Source organism: Suncus etruscus, chromosome 12, assembly GCF_024139225.1.
Source record: "Suncus etruscus isolate mSunEtr1 chromosome 12, mSunEtr1.pri.cur, whole genome shotgun sequence".
NCBI classification, from domain to species: domain Eukaryota; kingdom Metazoa; phylum Chordata; class Mammalia; order Eulipotyphla; family Soricidae; genus Suncus; species Suncus etruscus.
The window spans coordinates 51,642,846-51,664,779 of NC_064859.1; the positions used below are offsets into that span (position 1 = coordinate 51,642,846).

Sequence of the window (21,934 nt, forward strand, 5' to 3'; positions counted from 1 at the left end):
GAGGTTATGGTAAAGACATCTGTGTATTTTGAAGCCACAGATGTCTTACTCCTGTACTTCCTTTTATTTTCTGGTTTTGGGGCCATACCTGGCTGTGTTCAAGGGACCACATGGGATGCTGGGGATTGAACCCAGGTCAGCAGCATGCAATGCAAGTACTATATCACTATGGCCCCAAATCTTAAATATATATAAAACAAACTAGTTGTAGTCAGACTAAAACAATGTATTAAATTGATTACTCCACATTCTATAGTGTTGATAAGAACAGAGTATCTTTTGGATATTAGAAGATATTTCCAAAAGGACATTTTAAACTTAAATACTCAATTTTCATGATGAGAGCTGGGTTGGAGTGTCTTACAAAGTGGGAGAATGATAGGTAGAATGCAAAGCTAGGAAACATGAGCTATGTTGGAAAGAGATGGCTGGAGAAGCAGAGGGCCATGGCCCTGTCTGGTGAAAGAGAAAGGATTTCTGACAGGAGGGTGGTTCCTGAAGGGTCTCAGGATTGAACAAGGGCTCATAGGTCATGGGTTCTGCCTTCCACTCGGTGCACTGAAGTCTTGTTTTCCCTTTGTCAGAAACATGTTCATTCTCTCCATGGACTGCTATGGAGAGGATAGGTCAGTGTATGTAAGACTATCTTCTGAGCTAAATGGTGCATACATGGAAGTTCTGGCTTTCTGTCTGTTTGTTTGTTTGTTTGTTTGTTTGTTTGTTTTTGGGTTTCAGGCCACATCCAGTGACACTCAGGGCTATGCACTCAAAAATCACTCCTGGCTTGGGGGACCATGTGGGACGCCAGGGGATCGAACCAAGGTTCGTCCTAGGCTAGCGCATGCAAGGCAGACACATTACGCCTTGCGCCACCGCTCCGGCCCAGTTCTGGCATTTTTATCATGGGAGATGAAATTGGAAAGGGAGACTCGAGTAAGGAGGATAGGGAAGGACTTTTTTTTTTTTTTTTTTTTGGTTTTTAGGCCACACCCAGCAGTGCTCAGGGGTTACTCCTGGCTGTCTGCTCAGAAATAGCTCCTGGCAGGCACAGGGGACCATATATGGAATACCGGGATTCGAACCAACCACCTTTGGTCCTGGATTGGCTGCTTGCAATGCAAACACCGCTGTGCTACCTCTCCGGGCCCAGGGAAGGATTTTTTGATGTCACACTGACGTCCTTTGTTCATGAAGATTTTGGGATGGAGGAGAGGTGTGACAAAGTTTGGTGTGGGTTTGCTCTTTTGTTGTTGTTGTTGTTGTTTTTATTGAACCTGGGTCAGCTGCATGCAAGGCAAGTGTCTTACCCACTGTACTATCATCATTCAGGCCCTGGTTTACCAAAGTTTGTTTTCGTTTGTTTGTTTGTTTGGGGGGAGTCACACCCAGCAGCGCTCAGGGGTTACTCCTGGCTCTATGTTCAGAAATCACTCCTGGCAGGCTGGGGTGCCGGGGATTCGAACCACCGTTCTTCTGCATCTAAGGCAAACGCCTTACCACTGTGCTATCTCTCCGGCGCCCGGTTTACCAAAGTTTTAAGCAGAGAAAGGACATGTGAAAAGTATATATATCAGAAAGATTAGTAGTAGTGTAGATTAGTACCTGTGATTAGATGTTTTTTGCTAGAATGAGCATGTAATCCAAAGGACCTGAATTATTCAATGGCAGTATGAACCAAAAAAAGGGAAAAAGATGCCGGAGCAATAGCACAGCAGTAAGGCGTTTGCCTTGCATGGGGCCTACACAGGATGGACCCCAGTTTGAATCCGGCATCTCATATGGTCCCTCATGCCTGCCAGGAGTGATGTCTTGAGTGCAGAGCCAGGAGTAACCCCTGAGCACCGCTGGGTGTGACCCAAAAACCAGAAAGGGGTGGGGGGGTGACTTGAAGCAAAATTTCATTGTGAGACAGGAAAGAAGAATAAGTATAATTTCAGAACAAATCAGCTAGGGTTCTGAAATATAGACTATTCTGTAAATAAGAAAGAATGAAAGGAAGGTGCATGGAAAGATGGGAATAAAAGTAATTTTTAGTTTTTGACATTTTGAATTTAAGTTGAGTAGGTCACTAAGTAGAAATTGGGAGTTGGTGGGAGGGTGAGAGAAAGAGAATATGAATGAGAATGAATGAATGTGTAAGTTGGGGGGCCATTCCTGTTCATGCTTGGGGGTTATTCTCCAGCCTTTGAGCTGTCTCCCTAGATCAGGAAACAAGCATTTTGTAGCCCCTATAGTAAGACTTGGGGATTAGCCAGTTTTCTGAGGAAGAAAGCGTCTAGAGAAAGGAGAGCTTTGTTCATATTTTAGAAGAGACAGATGACAGGATAGGATAGCCATGAGGGGAGAACCCTGATTGGGATGTTACTTGAAAGTCACAAGACTCTTAGATGTGGACTTCTTTACATGTAGGGATGAGAGGAAAGGTAGATGAATCAGTGGGATGGGCAAAAACTAGTATTAATCAAGCATCAGCTATATTAATAGTAATTCTTGAGTGCTTGCTGCTTGCTAGCTACTGTCAGAGACAAATCTGTGGGAACAGTCTCCAGGTCACACGTTCCAAGGCTTTTTTATCTCACAACAGACCTATGAGATAATGTTTGGCCTAGTTTTATAGGTGAACTTGAGGAACATAGAAGTTAAATACTTTGTCCAAAGTCATGCATTTTCTGATAGAGTTGGAATGAAATCCAGACCTAGATTCAGAATGTTTTTTACCAGACACTTTTCTACATTGGTTTCCTTAGCAGGAACAGCAGCTCAAAGAAGTGCTGCTTTCAGAATGACCCAGCAGGATGTATCTGACAAATGAAGATACAGGGCTTCAGGGAGACTGGGTTGTTTGTCTGAGATCACATGGGGAATAAGTTGTAATGCAGGGTTTGAATCCAGTTGCCAGAAATCCAAGCCTATGTTGACTTACAGTTCACTCAGAAGCTAGTATACATTTTTCTAGAGTTAAGTTTCAATATGATTTTGTGGCCCCATATGAGTTCTTTGGTTTTGTTGTTGTTGTTTTTGTTTCTTTTTGTATTGGGGGAGGGGGGTCACACAAGCTCTCTGCTTAGGATTACTCCTGACTCGTGTCATGTTCAAGAGAATCATATGCTACCAGGGATCAAACTGGGGGTCAGACATGTGCAAGGTAAATAGATGCCTTAAGCACTGTACTGTCTCTTTGAACCCCATTTGATCTCTTAGTGAAACTTATTTTCCAACTGCTATAGTATGAAATTAGCTCTAAAACTACAAATATAAACAGATATGCATGGCTGTGAGCCAGTACATCTTTAGCAAAGGCACTGACATGAGAATTCAAATAGTTATCAGTCATCTCCAAATATTCTTTGGGGGTAAAGGGCATTTGGGCCATATCAGGCGTGCACTGGGGCAACTCCTGGCTCTGTGCTCATGAGTAAGCTGGCAATGTTGGGTATTTGAATCAGAATCAGCTGTATGCAGGACAGATAGCGTTAAGCTATTTACTGCTTTGGGAAAAGAGAGATAGTAGAGTGGTTATACTGCTTTAAATACTACTCCAAACTGCAGTTCGATCCCCTGGTTTCCCATATAGTCCCCCAAGCCAGGAGTGATTTCTGAGTGCATTGCCGGGAGTAATACCCGAGCGTCACCAGGTGTGGCCCAAAACACCCCCCCAAAAAAGTTTTTTTTCCTTCAGCTTGCCCCTAGTGATGTGCCTGAAGAGCCATGTGGTACCAAGATTTATATGAAGCACGTGTTCCTCTTCCCAGCCTTTTGTTTTTTTTTCCTTGGGTTTGGTTTTTGGGTTTTGGGTCTAGCTGGTGGCACTCAGGTTACTCCTGGCTTGTGCTCAGAAATCACTTTTGGGAGGTTCAGGGGACCATATGAAATGCTGGCGATCAAACCCAGGTCAGCCACATGCAAGTCAAATGTCCTCCCCAATATACTCTTGCTTCGGCCCCACCCCAGTCCTTTCAGATTTTGGCCACACTCACTGATGCTCATGGATCACTTCTGTGGGGCTTGAGATCCATATGGGTGCTGGGATTAAACCTTGGGGTTCTAAATGACAGTACGGTCAGAATCGTGCTAGGCACATGTGACATAGTACTAGAGATGGAACTTGTGGCATTAGGCTTGCAAGACATGTTCTGCCGCTATTCTCTTATCTTTGGATCTCTGAGGAATTGTTTAAGATTACAACTTAAAGTCAAAGAATATCCTTTTATTTTTTTCTTTTGTATTGATGCCACACAAAGGGCTCAGGGATCACTCCTGGATGGATGGTGGTCAGGGGACCATATCAAGCCTGAGTCGGCTACATGCTAGGCAAGTACCCTATCCATGTAAGGCCCATATTTTGTATCCCAGAAATAAGTGCTCTGAAGAGTGGATTTGGAGGAAAGAAATTAAGGTATTATCATGTGTTAAGTTAATTATCATGTATAGATTACTAGGGTCAAATAAGAGACTTATTTGCTCTTTTATTAGACATAAAAATAGTGAAAGAACAAAATTTTTTGAGGGGGAGTCACACCCAGTAGCGCTCGGGTTACTCCTGGCTCTGTAATCAGAAATTGCTCCTGGCAGGCTAGGGGGACCATGTGGGATGCCGGGATTTGAACCGGGGTCTGTCCTGTGTTGGCCATGTGCAGAGCAAACGCCTTACTGCTATGCTATCGCTCTGGCCCCTAGAAAAAAATTTTAGAAAGGTTTTTCATTTGATTTCGTTGGGTCATACCTTTCAGTTATGTGCATGTGGGACAGAAAAGCTTGGATGGGAAATAAAGTGTGGTTAGCATTTTTTTTAATATGGAAAGCCTCACGAATTTGCATGTCATCCTTGCACAGGGGCCTTGCTAATCTTCTCTGTATCGTTCCAATTTTAGTATATGTGCTGCCAAAGCGAGCACAGCATTTTGAGTTCTAATAGAACATCTAAGAGGCCAAGGGGCCTAACATCCAAGGGGGCCGGAGAGATAGCACAGCAGTTAAGGCCTTTGCCTGGCATGTAGCCAACACAGGACACACCCCTCCCGTCATCCCATGTGGTCCCCCGAGCTTGCATGGAGCGACTTCTGAGCACAGAACCAGGAGTAACCTGAGCACCTCCAGGTGTGACACAAAAAAAAAAAAAACAAAACAAAACAAAACAAAAAGAGTGTTGTCCAGGGGCAACTAAACTGTGGGTTTCGATTTCAGGAGAATGCATCAGAATGAAATGAAATCTACAGTTGTAAAGTTTATTCATTGCTCAGTGATGGTGAGAAACCTAGGTTGAGAAAATGAAGGAGACTGCCCAGTAAACACTTGGGAACACACATTTAAAAAGCTGCAGATCAACTGGATATGGCCAGTGGTTAAGAGAATGAAGAGAAATGGGAGAGCACATCAAAATTTAGAAAGGAGGAGCCGGAGAGATAGCATGGAAGTAAGGTGTTTGCCTTGCATGCTGGTTTGAATCCCAGCATTCCATATGGTCCACTGTGCCTGCCAGGAGTAACCCTGAGCACTGCTGGGTGTGACCCAAAAACAAAAACAAAGAAAAAAGAAAAGAAAAGAAAAGAAAAAAAAATGAAATTAGAAAGGAGGCTATGGTCCATTTTCCTACCTAACTCTTAAAAAAAAAAAAAAGAATGTTTCTGGACTTAGACTATTAGAGTTAGGAGGGTTGTGGAATTTAATGCACAGTTTAAAGGAGTGGATTTTTAGAGTCCAGATCATAGTGTAGTGAAATTCTGTAGGAACTCAAGAAATTAGAGACATTGCCTGAAGATTTAGATCTGAAAAAGAGATGACAGACAGCTAATGGTATCTAGCAACTTGCAAGGTTTGACAGATACTACATTGGGAATACTTTTTCTTTTAAGTCTGAGATATTGACTAGATGTTGAATATAGTATAGATACTGATTATCTATAGATATAAAATGCAGTTATTCAAATTGAACTAGTTATGAGAAAAGAAACAATATAATTTTGCTTAAAAGATAAGTATTCTGGGCTTGTTTTTTGTTTTTGTTTTTGGGCCACACCCGTAAGCTCAGGGGTTACTCCTGGCTATGCGCTCAGAAGTCGCTCCTGGCTTGGGGGACCATATGGGACACCGGGGGATCGAACCGCGGTCCATCCTAGGCTAGTGCTGGCAAGGCAGGCACCTTACCTTTAGCGCCACCGCCCGGCCCCTGGGCTTGTTTTTTATTATTTGTCTAGGACCACATCTGGTGGTGTTTTGGAATTAAAAGGCTCTTTGTAATATGCTAAACATATTTTTTAGTGGGGGGAGTGTTGGGGCCACCCCTGCTGGTGCTCAGGAACTACTCTTAGGTCCGCTCAAGGCTTTCTCCCAGTGGTGCTTGGACTATGTGGTGCTGAGACTTAAGCCTGGTGATTCAGGATGCAAGCACATAGTCCAGTCCTTTGAGTTGTCTTTTATGATTCAGTGGTAAATTTTGTGAATAAAACAGACAGAGGGAATAGTATCAATATCATAGAAGGAAAGTAAATGGTCTTTGTGACTTGGGGGGGGGGGGACCACAACGCTTAGGGCTTACCACTGGCTCTGCGCTCAGAAACCACTCCTGGCAGACTCAGGGGACCATATGGGATGCTGGGATTTGAACCACCATTGGTCTTGGGTCAGCCACTTGTAAGTCAAATACCCTACTGTTGTGCTATCTCTCTGGCCCCCTGGGTGACTATTTAAAAAAAAAAAAAAAAAAAAAAAGCTGTCAGAAATGAAATGCCTTTCAGAGAAGATGACTCTTTTCAAGCAGAGAATTTACCCAATATAAGAAGCTGTAGAATTGGGCTGGAGTTATCAATAAAGTGATGTGCCATTTGGTCTCCAAGCACCACTAAGAATGATCCTTGAGTGGCAGAGCCAGCACTGATCCCTGAGCACTGCCATGTATGACCAAAAGAAAAAAATGAAAACAAAAAAAAAAAGTGCGATTAGAATAAAGGAGTTTGATTGAGGGATTCTAGGATGATTCGTCAACAAGGTGAGAAGAAATATGAAAGTTGAGGTAGGGGTAGACCAGAGCCAGTATACCAGTCATGGTAAGGCATTTGACTTGAACTAAAGAGTTTCAGAACTTCCTGATGTGTTGGGAAAACAAGTCACTTTTACCACCCGGTAGCAGTTTAGACCCCTGGTCTCAGGCATGGGTCTTCTTTACCTTTGAGCCACATGCCCAGACCAGAGAGTAGCACTGTTGAGGAGTGGGGTTTGTTCAAACTATTAGATATTTGGGTGGAGAAGTTTTAAGAAGAGGCCATTTGGATAATTGAATGTGAAATTCTTTCGGTTCAATGAACATGAATAAATACTTGTTCAGTATAAATACTTGGATATTTGGGGACCTCAAAGACATGTTGTAATCATTTTATTGTGGCTTGAATTCTTCAAACCTTTTGTTAGACAAATATCTTTTGTGGGTCAGTGAGCCTTTTTTACCACCAAAGTAGCAGAGAAGAGGGGGCATGGAGGTAAATGCTCACTGTGTCCTGTGCAGTGCTGCAGTGATGCCCACGCAGCCAGGAGAATTTAGGATGGGAATTAGGCCAGTTGGCAGCTGCATAATGACTTAGTTTATTTTAGTTCTTTTTCCTCCAATAAAATCAAGAGGAAGATAGAATAATAGGCCTTTTAGTCTAAAAGGAAATCACCCATCTTCTCCCCACCTCCACACCCACAATTGAGGTTCAGAAGCTATGTCATACTACTTCAATTCCAGGCAGCACTAGAATTCAGGTCCCATTACTCATTGCAGCCATTTTCTTCTATCCATACCAAATATATGAAGTGACTGAAAATTAACAGCCTCAGAGAGGGTTTAATAACTGTGAGATATTCTGAGGCCAGACTTTTCCCTTTTGATAGTTCCAAGGACTGAAGCGGGTGTTCTGCATAGAGGAGCACCTCGTGGTCCCCTGGGAAAGAAAAAGTTTTTCCTTTGGTGTTGAGTGAGTAAATATAGGAATGGGACTTGAGTCAGACCATTTGGGTTCACACCCAAGCTTTGGTCACCTGATGCAATCATTGCCTAAGAGGTCAAAATGCAGAGCAGTTGGATATCATGGTTATTATATAGAAAATGAGTACCTGGCAGATGTAAGCACTAGAGGATAGTCTTTTGTACTCTTAACTCTTTGCATATGAGTAGTAACAAAATATGTTACATTTCCTTATAGAATAATGTTTTCTGACTTTGTGAATCTAGCTTTTCACATAAAGGCAAGGGAAATGTGAAAAAGGGATTCAAGCAAACTTTGGGAAGGAAGAAGGAGCATCTCTGGATAGATTAGAAGAAGATAGGTACTCTACAGTGCTAGAGCATTTAGAGAGGAATGTGGAATAAGGGTGGTTAAGGTAGGACCACACAATGGAAACTTCTTTTTTTTGTTTGTTTGTTGTTTGGTTGGTTGGTTGGTTGGTTTTTGGTTTTTGGATCACACCCGGCAGCACTCAGTGGTTAGTCCTGGCTCCACACTCAGAAATCGCTCCTGGCAGGCTTAGGGGACCGTATGGGATGCCGGGATTCGAACCAATGACCTTCTGCATGAAAGGCAAACACTTTACCTCCATGCTATCTCTCCGGCCCCACACAATGGAAACTTAACAGTGAAAAGTTTGTGGGGTTTTTTTTTGCTCAGATTAAGGCATAGGAAAATCATGATAAATGATTGTTGAAGATATACTGGACCACACATGAATCACCAATATAGACAGTATCTTTCCTTCATTAAGTTTCAGACAATTCTGTCATTGGAATAGATGGATTGGCCTGAGGACCTTGCCATGTTGGTCCATAGTTTAGTGTAAAGCTAGAGAGGACAGGGACTAGAATGTAGCTCGCTGGTAGGATGTGTGCATCGTATGAAGGTCTAGGTGCTCCCATCTTCTCCAAATTACCAAAGGAGGTAATTCTGTCTTTGGTTTGGGGTCATACTAGAACTGCTCCTTATATGCAGGTGCTTCAGTGCTGCTCCCAGTAGTGCTCAGGGGACACAGTGGAATTGAGCCCTGACCTTTTGTATGCAAAGCATTTGCTCCAGCACTTTGAGCTCTCTCACTGGCATTAAAATCTATTTCTTGCCTATTTATTTTTTTCCCAAAAAATTTTTAAAGAACAGTGGTTTACAAAGTTACTGATGGTTGAGTTTTAGGTATGTAATATTTCAACACCTGTCCCACCCAGTGTCAACTCCCATCACCAGTGCTGTGCTCCCAAACTTCATCACTAACTACCTCTTCCCTCCATCTACTACTCCCCACTTGGCAGGCACTTAACCAAGTTGCAGCTTACACTTCATGTTTTCAGTTTTGTTGAGTCTGTGCTTTAGATGTAGAGCTAAACCACTCTCCCATGTTATAGGATTATTTCTCTACCTCTATTTTTGTTCCAAGATTTTTTTTTTGAAATTAGCATATAGTTAATAATAAACTCCATTGTTCTATTATGTAGTTACATTAAATCAGCCTTTTGCCTTTTTGTGTCAGTTTCCTATTCTTTACCTTTTGGAAGAGCTTTTTACATTTTTATCTTTCTTCTTTGCCTTCATTGTTGATGTTGCTGGGGGAATCATGTATATCTTTTGGTGCTTGCGTATGTAGCTGTAGTTTCTTAATCATTTGACCACCAAGAACCTGGGGGCCCACAGCATTGATGAGTTAGAGCAGAACCACATTGCTTGTGCTCTGGTATTGAATTATTTAGGCCAGAGGTGCCTCAATCAGTGGCTCCTGAGGAGAGGGGTCAGAGCCAGAGATCTAGTACAGCAGGGTCAGGGGATGTACTTGGCCTTGGCCTGCACTTAGCCTACCCGAGTTAGATCCCCAATATCCCATATGGTCCCCCGAACCCACCAGAAGTAAGCCCTGAGCACCTACAGGTGTGGCCTCAATCCCCCCCTAAAAAATAGGGGCTTCTTTTTTTTTTTGTTTTTTGTTTTTGGGCCACACCCGGCGGTGCTCAGGGGTTATTCCTGGCTGTCAGCTCAGAAATAGCTCCTGGCAGGCACGGGGGACCATATGGGACACCAGGATTCGAACCAACCACCTTTGGTCCTGGATCGGCTGCTTGCAAGGCAAACACCGCTGTGCTATCTCTCCGGGCCCGGGGCTTCTTAATTATCTCTAAATAAGGCCTGATAGTACATTTCATATTTCCTTTAAAATCTCTTAATATACTAACATCCTTCTTTTTAAGTGCTATTTATTGAAGAAACAATTGTTTCTTTGCTATAGTTCTCACACTCTGCTTGCATTTTTTATCAATTCATTTTAACACACCCTTTGATTCTTGCTGTACTGTCTTTAGGGCATTAGAGTCATTTAAGGCAAATGTGTACTGTCAGAGACATGAGGTTTGCACGAAAACTGGAAGATGAAAGAAACTTCAGCAGCTCTGCCATCAGCGCTCTTTTTTAAGGCTTTATCTTTATATCCCCTCTTTCCTCCATTGTTGCTGTGGCTGTTAGGCTGACTGGGCTCAAACACACCTGCTGCAGTGCCTCAAACTTGTGTTTCCTAACCATGATGTTGGCAGACCTTTTAGCTGTGGGACTCATCAGGGATCACGTCCTATTTTATGGTGCTTACTTGTACCCGATCATACATAGTGTGCTCTTCTTCAAGCCCTACTGTTTCTTTTTCTTCCTTTTCTTTTTTTGGTTTTGGGGCCCACACCTGGCAGTACTCAGGGTTTACCCTTGACACTGCATTCCAGTATCACTCTTGGCAAGCTCCAGGGACCATAAGAAATACCATAGCTCAAACTCATTTAAGGCAAATGTTCTACATCAGGCGTCTCAAACTTGTGGCCCGTGGGCTGTTTGCGGCCCTCTGTACAACATTTTGTGACCTGCGGCCGGCCTTCAAATATCGCAGCATTTGCAATTATTTGCTTACCGAATAATAGCAATAAAAATCGCATTAGTAAGAAAAAAATCACATTAAACATTCGCATAACCCGAGCAGTTCCGTTCGGGGTATGCAAATGCTTAATGGGATTTTTTGCGATTTTTTTTTCTTACTGATGCGATTTTTTATTGCGAATACTTTGCGCCTAGCGCAGACGTCATTTCCGCTGCTCCTGCCCGCTGTCCCTTGCATTATCGGAGGCCTAAGGGAGAGAAGGGAGAGTTTATTACAGAATTAGATTTTGTCATACCTTCATCATGACTTCATCAAAGCCTGCAGTGAAGAGAAAGATTGATGACGAGCACAGACAATTTCAGGAAAAGTGGGCAAAGGGGCATCCCCACATGTCTTATTTGCTCAGAGAAAGTTGCAGTGCACAAGGAATACAACTTGAAACGCCATTATTCAACTAAACATGCTGAGGAATGTGCAAAATATCAAGGAAATGAGAGAGCCAAGCGGGTTGCCAGTCTTCAAGCATGTCTAATGAGGCAACAAGATTTCTTCAAGAAAGCAACCAAAGAGAATGTTGCATCAGTCGAAGCTAGTTACATGGTTAGTGAGATGATTGCTAAGGCAGGGAAACCATTCACAGAAGGAGAGTTTGTTAAAAAATGCATGTTTACAGGCTGCAAGTATTACCTGTCCGGAAAAGAAAGGTCAGTTTAGCAAAATCAGCCTTTCTGCCAACACTGTGGCAGAACGCATTTCTGACATGTCAAGTGACATTTATCATCAACTGTGTGAGAAAGCCAAATGTTTTGATGCATACTCAGTTGCTCTTGACGAGGGCACAGATATAACAGACACTGCGCAGCTCACAATTTATGTCCATGGTGTTGATTGCAATTTTGAATTGACAGAGGAGCTGCTCACAATAATTCCAATGCATGGCCAGACCACCGCTAATGAGATATTTTGGCATCTGTGTGATGCCGTTGAGAATGCAGGTTTGCCATGGAAGAGGTTTGTTGGAATAATAACCAATGGAGTGCCATCGATGACAGGGAGGAAAAATGGACTGGTGGCACTTGTTCAAAAAAAAACTTGAAGAGGAGGGTGTAGAGAAGGCCACTGCTCTTCACTGCATTATCCATCAGCAGGCCCTTTGCAATAAAATGCCTGCTGTGTGACAGTGTGATGTCTGTTGTTGTGAAATGCATCAACCAAATCAGATCCAGGGGCTTAAAGCACAGGAGGTTCCGTGCTTTTTTAGAGGAAATGGAGTCAGAATATGGAGGTGTGCTCTATTTCACCAAGGTTGGCTCAGCAGGGGAAATGTCCTGAAAAGATTTTTTGAGTTGAGAGAAGTGAAAGCCTTCATGGAGAAGGATGGGAATGCTGTTTCTGAGTTGAGTGATCACAAATGGCTCATGGACTTAGCTTTTCTTGTTGACATCACACATAGCTGAATGTACTAAACAAGATGTTACAAGGCCCGGGGCAGCTTATCAGTGCTGCCTATGACAACATGAGAGCATTCTCCACAAAACTTGTGTTATGGAAATCCCAGCTCTCTCAGACAAACCTTTGCCATTTCCCAGCATGCAAGGAACTTGTGGATGCAGGCATACCATTCAGTGGTGAGAAATATGTTGATGCTATTTTTAAGCTAGGGAAGGAATTTAATTACAGATTTGCAGACTTCAAAAAGCACAGAGCCACTTTCCAAATTTTTGTGGACCCCTTTTCCTTTGATGTGCAAGATGCCCCTCCTGTGCTTCAAGTGGAGCTCATGGACCTGCAATGCAACTCTGATCTCAAAGCCAAGTTCAGGGAGATTAGTGGAAAAGCAGACATGCATGGGCTATTTTTGAGAGAATTGCCCCCCAGCTTCCCTGAGCTTTCCCGAATGTTCAAGTGCACCATGTGCCTTTTTGGGAGCACTTATTTGTGTGAAAAGTTATTCTCCACGTTGAACTTCAATGAGTCAAAGTACAGGTCTAGACTTAATGATGATCATCTTCAAGCCATACTGAGGGTCTCAACTGCTTCTTCTCTAAAGTCAAAAGTGGTTCAGATTTGTGAGAAGAAGCGCTGTCAAGTCTCTGGCAGCAAGGAATAGGCAAAAGATGCCATGTTCAGAAGAACCGTTCATGATCTTCACTCAGTGTTCTATTCATGTTCAGAAGAAATAATTAAAACTGTTAATAATGACGTTTGAGGACTTTTTTTGTGTGTGTGAAATCCCTTACGCGGCCCTGCCTCACCCCTACTTTGCCTCCTGCGGCCCTCAGGTAAATTGAGTTTGAGACCCCTGTTCTACATGCTGTATTGTCGCTTTGGCCCCCTACTATTTCTTTTAATTTGATTTTGGAGATACTCAGCAATGCTTAGGGGCTACTCCTAACTCATTGTTCAAGAGCCACTTCTAGGGGCCGGAGAGATAGCACAGCGGCGTTTGCCTTGCAAGCAGCCGATCCAGGACCTAAGGTGATTGGTTCGAATCCCGGCGTCCCATATGGTTCCCCGGTCTGCCAGGAGCTATTTCTGAGCAGATAGCCAGCAGTAACCCCTGAGCACAGCCGGGTATGCCCCCCCCCCCAAAAAAAAAAAAAAAAGCCACTTCTAGCAGTCCTGTGAGTAGAGAGTTCCAGGTGCTGGGCTTTGAATTCAGGTAAAATGTGGTTCCAACCTGTTGAACTCTCCCTCATCACTGCAGTTTCCTTTCCTTTTTTCTTTTTTTTTTTTTTTTTTTTTTTTTTTTTTTTTTCTTTTTTTTTTTTTTTTTTTTTTTTTTCCTTTCTGGGGCCATATCAGGCAGTGCACAGGGCTTTATTCCTGGCTGTACACTCAGGAATCACTCCTGGCGGTGCTCAAGGAAACCAAATGGTATCAGATCTAAGCAGCTGCATTCAAGAAAAGTGTCCTATCTGCTGTACTGTTCTGACTTAAACTCATGGTGTCCAATTCTACACAGTTTACTCAAGCAGTTGTAATACTGGTGATTTCAATGTGTGTTGAAATCATGAAAAAAAAAATTGTGTTGGCAGAGTGACTTTACAGAGAGTAAGATGCTTTGCACACACCCAACCTGGATTCATTCCCCAGCACCACATATGATCTCCCAACTTCTGGGAGTTATCCTTACAGAGCCAAGAGTAAGCCCTGAAAAGAATGGATGTTTGTAAAACTGAGTTAGTTCTAAGTTTAGATATAGTTACAAGCTGGTTATTTCTATTGACACATTTGAAAGTGGTGAAAAGTTGGACAGTCCTTCATTATATAATATTGGCCATTACATTGCAGACTTCTAGAATCCAAGTTGTTTATCAACCAGCCAAATACCAAGATGATAATTATAAGTGATAACTGAAATTTCAAAATTCCCTATTAGAAGTATTATAACCCTCTTTAAGGCTCTTCAGTCAGATCAATACTTAAGGCAAGAAATGAAATAACCATTACAAGCATTTGAAGGCTGGAGAACAAAAACATCTTTTATTTTACAGGGAGCACTCAGCAGTGCTGCATGGTTCATGGGGACAAGGGGAAGCCGTGCAATGCAGATGGTGGAACTGAGGTCCCTGAACATGCTACACTTGTACTTCATCAGGCTGTGTCCTGGCCTAGTGTCACTCTTTTTGTTAATATTACCTTAGACCTCAAAAGCCTGAGTCTCTTAAAAATTAGTATAATGAGATAATTTGTCATGAGTGGTTGATTATATGCTGCTGAACCTTAAGGTGTGTGTGCAACTTAACTTAGTGTGTCCCATTTAACAATATTGCCTTCTGTCGCCATACATACATCCTAAAGAATTGCTGGTTTCTTTCTGATTACTACCAGGTTAAGGACTTAAACTTTGGGGGGGACGTTGGAGGTGACCTTACCTGGCTGTGCTGAGGGGTCATTCCTGAAGTGGTTAAGGGGGTTATATGTGGTGCTGCAGTTTACACCCAGGTCCGCTGCATGCAGGATATGTGCCCGACTGGCTGGACTATCCTCCAGCCCACAAAAGCTTTCTATCTTTTTTTTTTTTTATGAGACTTTTCCCCCAGCCACATTTGCCTTATATGGTAGCGTGTCTTTGACTCTCTCCTGCCCCCAAAGATTTTCTTTTCTTTTCCAGACTGCACCCTGCAGTGCTCAGGGACTACACTGGCTCTGATTTGGGGCGGGTGGGTGGCTCCCCCTGTGCTGACAGATCAAGCTGTGCTGTAAATCAAAACCAGCTTCTTGCATGCAGTTTATGTGCTCAGTCCTTGAGTTACCTCTTTGGCCCCAATATTTATTTTCTTTTTTGTTTTGTTTTGTTTAGGGTTGGGGGCATAACATATTTCTACTTGTGATCAGGGATCACTCTTGGTGGGTTGGGGCTCAGGGGACCATATATGGGACCAGAGACTTAACCTGAGTCCGGCAAGTGCAAAGCAAGTGCTTTACCTGCTGTATTCTCTGTTTCTCTGGTCAAGATTTTTATCTTCATTGTAAATATGTCTTTTCTTTCATTTATTTTTGGGTTTGGTGGTTTGGTTTGGTTTGACTTGATGTTGTATGTGGGAGGGCACACCCAACAGCACCTAGGGTTTATTCCTGGTTCTACACTCAGGAATCACTCCTGGTGGGCTTGGAGGACCATGGTTATAAGGAAATCTAACCCAGGATGGCCTAATACAAGGGAAGCATCTTACCCATGGTGCAATGCCCCCTTTTTTCTTCCTTTTAAAAATTACTAGTCAGGGTGATTTTGGGGGGTGGTAGTGGTTCTGTTTCATTCAGTGCTGAGGATTGAACTGATTGGAGGGTGGGGTCCTCACATATGCAGGATAAAGGAGTCTTTTAGCACAGAGCTTCATGCCCTGCCCACTCACTATGCTTTATATGCTTTCATCATCCCTGAAAAGACCTTTTTGTTTGTTTGTTTGTTTGTTTGGCCTTTAGCCCTGCCTCATATTTGATTGTTTTCTGTTATGACAAATGATATAAAAAAATTGAGTGGGTAATTTGAAGGTTTTCATGTAGGAAGTGAAAAGATGAAGGCATATACTTTATGGGGGAATGAAAGCAGATCATAGACTGGATAGACAGATAAGTGAAGAGTGGATGGGCAAGACTATCTAGTGTCTGAGGGACACTTTAATAGTGGTCTGCAAGCTTGTTTGAGTTAACTTACATCAAGATATAGGGGCCAGAGCAATAGCACAGTGGGTAGGTCATTTGCCTTGCACAAGTGACAAACCCAGATTCTATCTCTGGCATTCCATATCGTCCCCTGAGCCTGCCAGGAGTAACTTACCCCTGAGCATCGCTGGGTGTGGCCCCAGTACCAAAATAAGAAAAAAGAAATATGTGGTTTGTTTGTTTTAATTTGGGGGCCACGAAGCAGTGCTTGAGAAGGACTGCTACTGGCATAAGTGCTCTGGAAGATGATTGGGGGACCATGTGTGTGCATGACCCACAGCTAGCAGTTTTTAGACTCTGCTCAGAGGGTCACTCTTGGGGCTCTGAGAATTTAGTGCTGTGTTCCCCAGCACTATGTAGGTCTCATGCAAGGCAAATACCTGAACCCTAGTATTCTCTCCGGCTTTGTTGTTTGGGTGCCTCAACTACTGGTCCCCCCCCTAAGGTGGTGCTGGAGAACATAGTTATTTGAGATATATAGTGCCTCTTTTTATAACAAAAGTTTGATATTCTTTGATAATCTTACAATAAATCAATACAGTTTCAGTTATTTTAGATGTTAAGGTGAAATAGTTGAGTACCTATACTTCAGAGTAGATATATTTGGATTTTAAAGAATAATCCATAGGGCTAAAGATATACAATATAGGGGTTAAGGGACCTGACCTGCATCCTGCTGACTCCATTTCTGTCCCCAAACTGCGATGGTTCCTTAACTCCAAGAGTGACCTCTGAGCACACGACTAAAAATAGGCCAGGTACTCCACTGAGTTTGCCCCCCCAAAAAACACGAAAGATTAGAGGATAAAGAGTATAGGAAAATGAATGAGTTCAAATGTATGCAAACTCCACTAAAATAAAGAAGGAATATATTTTGAAAATGTGCTAAGCGGAAAGGATATTATAATAGAAATAACCTTGATGAGATAAAGATTATGGAGATAGAGAAATAAAAATAGTATTAAATAATTTCCTGTGAAATGACCTGGGACGCAGGCCCTGAAAGAACCGCTTACCTGCCCTGGCTTAAAAACAAGTTTAAGCATATCTGGGAATATCTGGATGCCTTGGGAATTCTGTTTTGGGTACCTACCTCTGCCATGGAACTGAGTTTGTTGGGGCCAAGATGAGTAAGAGGGGTCTAAGCTTGCTAGTGTTTGGGAGTAGCGTGTTTTAGAGTCAAGGTGCAGTGGGCCTGGGCGGCAGCTGGGCACAAGGACACTGGTGATCTTGTAATCAAGTATGCCTGCACATGGCCTGGAGACCCAACTAGGGCTAGAGACAGCGCAGGCAGGGTTCCTCTGGTTGGCCATGGCAGGGGAGGAAGCTACCAGACTGTGGGCCCTCCTGCTTATTATGCTGGGGGTGGGGGAGAGATGTGGTTCTTATGCTAGCAGGTGGGTGTGGAATGAGGCAGGTCCGTCTGTCTGCTAGGTGTTGCCTCACCAGTCTTGAGAGGCCACCCCCAAGACTACACCCGGTGGTGCTGGGGATGGCACATGGTGCCAGGACTGGAATTTGGGGCAGTGACAGGGATCCTGGGGGTGGGGGGGGTGATGCTTAGGGAGTCCCTGCCTGGGTGTAAGGAAGTACTCCAGATCTGAGTTCTGGGAGTGGAGCTCTCTTTACCAGTTTGTCCTGCTGTGTACCTACTGGCAGGGATGGTTCTGGGAGCTCTCCTTTTGCCTCCTGCTGTGAAGGTGTTGTTCAGTGGGGTTCAGGTCCATCTTCTTGCAGATGATCCTCTGATGGGACTGTGGTTTCTAGGGGAGACCCGGGTGGTTGCAGCCGACTCAGCCTTGCCCACCTCCCCTTCTCATATCTCTGAATGCAACCTAAAAATGTTTGCTTATTGACTTATCTTTTTAACTTCATTTTATCCTGGTCAAATAACTGGTATTGGTTTGTTTTATCCAGAATTTTTTTTAACATGTTGTTTAATTCAAAGACAAGACTGCATGAATCTTCTTACTTTACTTACTGTTTTGGGGCCACACCCTGCTCTACTCAGAGTTTACTTTTGACTCTGTTACAGAATCGCTCCTAGTTAGATATGGGGACCTTATGGGGGGGCCCAAGTTGACCTCTTACAGAGGGAGAATACCCTACACACTGTACTAACTGCTCAGAGCCCCCAACACTGGGTGAATCCCTTTATAATTAATCTTATATACTTTAGCGGCTCATTCTCTTTTTGAAATTTTTACTGTTGGAATATTTTTTTTTTTTTTTTTTTTTTTTTGGTTTTGGGCCACACCTGTTTGACGCTCAGGGGTTACTCCTGGCTATGTGCTCAGAAATCGCCCCTGGCTTGGGGGGACCATATGGGACGCTGGGGGGTCGAACCGCGGTTCGTTCCTTGGCTAGCGCTTGTAAGGCAGACACCTTAGCTCTAGCGCCACCTTCCCGGCCCCTGTTGGAATATTTTAACTGTGTCTTTATGCACAAGTTTATAGTGTCTGGTCATTTTCTAAAGTCACCAGTAGAAACTTGTGAAGGAGGCCTCCCATGATATAAGCAGGCAAGTGAAGATGTAGCAAGTATGTAACTATGTGAGGAAGCTCAGAAATGTTCTTAGCTTGAGAAGGCCTTGATTTCTTCTTGTATCCTTGCATGCTGATTTTTAGGGCACCTGACTACCTGACTAAGTAAGAACTCTGCAGAAATTTGTGGAGAGAAAGGTCTGGTATGTGGAAGGCAATAGTTATGAGAAGCCAGTTTTGGATATATGATTGTTATTTTACCTTTTAGTTTGTCAGGCATACCTGAATTTTCTACTTTAAGATTATTGTGTCTTTTAATGAGCTATTGGATATATAGGAGGACTTAGACATATTTCTTCCAAAGGCATTTTTAATGATATACTTTAGTAATATATACCTGTATGTCATATCTAAATTTTCTGTCTTTTTAGTGAATCTTTTAGTTTTATTTATTGCAATATTTCTTCCCATCTACTGCACAGTTTTTTCCTTTTTATTTTTATTTAATCACAGAGCAGTTAACAGTTATTCATAGAAATGTTTCATCACCAGGGGCCAGAGGAGGATAGCATGGAGGTAGGGCATTTCCCTTGCATGCAGAAGGATGGGTGGTTCGACTCCTGGCATCTCTTATGGTCCCCTGAGCCTGCCAGGAGCGATTTCTGAGCATAGAGCCAGGAGTAACCCAAGCGCTGCCAGGGTTTGACCCCAAAAACAAAAAACAAAAAAAAAAGTTTCAGCACCAGTCTCTTTACCAGTATCCAATTCCCTCCATCAAATGGGAGTAGGGCCATGCTTTTCATCTACCAGTCACCTTTGCTTTTTGGTAAGTTTTTGCACTATGCTTTTTTTTTTTTTTTTTTTTTTTGGGTTTGGGTTTGGTTTTTGGGTCACACCCGGCAGTGCTCAGGGGATTACCCCTGGCTCTACAGAGCTCAGAAATGCTCCGGGTAGGCATGGGGGCCCATATGGGGATGCTGGGGATTTGAACCACCGTCCTTCTGCATGCAAGGCAAACACCCAGCTTCCATGCTATCTCTCCGGCCTCTGCACTGTGCTTTTTATAGTATTGCTGCTAATAGGATTTCGTCCCAGCTCAAAAGTTGACATCGAGTTTATTTTGTTTTTTGGGGGTCACATCTGGCGGGGTTCAGGGGTTACACCTGGCTCTCCGCTCAGAAATCTTTCTGCTCCTGGCAGGCATGGGGACCATATGGGATCCCGGGATTTGAACCACAATCTGTCCTGAATTGGCTGCATTCAAGGTAAACGCCCTACCGCTGTGCTATCTTTCAGGCCCCAACATCACGTTTATTTTGTGGAGTCAGGATTCAACTCAGGGCATCACCCAAAATTTGACATTTAAAAGACCTGCCATTTCTTTAAAAATGGATGGGAAGTTTTTCTTTGGTTTTTGGACTTACTTAGTCATGGTTAGGGATCACTCCAGCAGTGCTAATACGACAGATCAACCTGGGTTCTAGCATGCAGTTTGTGCTTCAGCCCTTGGTGATATAGCCCTGATCCAGGAAAGAAATTTTTAAGAATGTAAGGAATGCATGTTATCTCTTCATAAGAATGTGAAATGTATGTATCTTCTTACCACCCGTATTATGAAATAAACCATCTCTCACACCTGTGCATAATTCTTATCTGGGTCTTTTTCATAATTCCCTGTGTTTTATAGCTCTGCCCACTATGTGTGTGTGTGTGTACCTTTTTCATAATCCTCTTTATGCCTTTCTTTGTAGCTTTGCCCACACACACACACACAGAGAGAGAGAGAGGAGAGAGGAGAGAAGAGAGAGAGAGAGAGAGAGAGAGAGAGAGAGAGAGAGAGGCAGGCTGGCTGGCTGGCTGGCTGGCTGGCTGGCTGGCTGGCTGTATTCCTACCGTATGCAATGTGGTATTTAGATACAGAAATGGCAGTGGCAAACTCTGACATCGCTGTGTGACAGAAAGACAGTTTGTGCTCTTGCATGAAAGCTCCTAGGAATGAAGAAGCAGAGTAAGGTCCACCTTCAGCCTCTCCCTGGTTTTTCAGACTCTCCCTGCTTTGGAAGAAGGCACTGAGTGTAGGGGCAGTGAGTAGGACCATGATGGTGGGGGTGGGCGTGTGCCTAACAGTGGTATCCAAGGCTGGCCTACCCTCAGCTAAGCCGTCTCCTGCCGGTTGATCAGCCACACTGTATACATGGTCTCAGCACAAAATAGACTTGGAAAGGACTTCTTCACATAGTGTGAGCATTTGAAACAGGAAGACAGAATATTGACTTCTTACCCCTCACTGGGGAATGTACATGAATTGTGATTGCACCATCAATATTGATACTTAAAAATATTTAGTCTAGAATGTTATAAGTCAAGACAGTTTGATGTTACTTAAAGGGGACTAAGGAAAGACTGGTAAAATTCTGCTTTATCTGTGATGGTTAAGCAGGAGGTGTATAGTTCGAGAAGAACAAGTTATGTATTTCTCGCCTTTTCTGAATGAAAATGTTATTAAACAGCGTAACAAAACCTTAGAATTGAGGTGATGATCACACAATATAGATGCCTCTTGATTGTATCTAGACCGGTGCAAACTCAGGCGACTGCCCGCCTTCATTCTGATCTCTCCAAGTGGTTTTCATTGCTTACTGTCATACTGGACCTTGAGATTCCTAAATTCCATCCTTTTTTGTTTTGTTTGGGGCCACACACAGCAGTGCTCAGGGTTACTTCTGGTTCATTTGCTCAGGGATAATTCCTGGCAGTCTTGAGGGATCAAGATACGATGCCACAAATTGAACTCAGGTGTGACACCCGCAAGGCAAGTGCCCTGCCTTCTGTTCCTCCACCTTGGCCCCACCATCTTTTTATTATGTAATTTACACATATATTTTCTTGAAAGGACTATGTGTTAAGTGTGTGTTATACTGGGAATACCCAGGGACATGCGTGCGTGCATGTGTGGTTGTGTGTGTGTGTGTGTGTGTTGTGTTTTATTGCGAATATAATCCAGGAATTCACACATGTAAGGCAAATATTCTACCATGGAGCTGTATCCTCAGCCTAGTGGAAGTGAGGAAAAAAATGTTTTTAGTTTTAGGATCACACCAGCTGTTCTGGGCTCCACTCAATGCCTTCACTCAATGATCCTTTCTAGATCTGTGCCATCGTCAGCCACATGCAAGGCCTTACCTGTTGTAAGGTAGCCCCCACAAGAACAGACATCTGAAAATCTGACACTGTCCTTATCATCTTTTTGTCTTGATTTTGGGCAATACTCAGTCCCACACTGGCCTTGCATGAAAGCACACATGCTGGCCCTCGAGCAGCCTCTGTGGTCCTATCATCAGACTTGATTGATGACATAGCTAGGTATCGAATCAATTTGGAAGTTTTTTCTTTCACTTTGGTGAGGTAATGTGTTACTT

General features: G+C 43.3%; 1 protein-coding gene and 1 non-coding gene across 2 annotated transcripts in view; one reads left to right on the forward strand and one right to left on the reverse strand.

Moving 5' to 3' along the window:
* The window catches only part of KCMF1 (potassium channel modulatory factor 1), an 88,885-nt gene that overhangs the window by 17,663 nt on the left and 49,288 nt on the right, over positions 1–21,934 (forward strand). The gene's annotated exons all lie outside the window — the stretch shown is intronic.
* Positions 4,789–4,895, reverse strand: LOC126025108 (U6 spliceosomal RNA). The gene has a single exon (XR_007501155.1). It is a non-coding gene; the product is annotated as a U6 spliceosomal RNA (small nuclear RNA).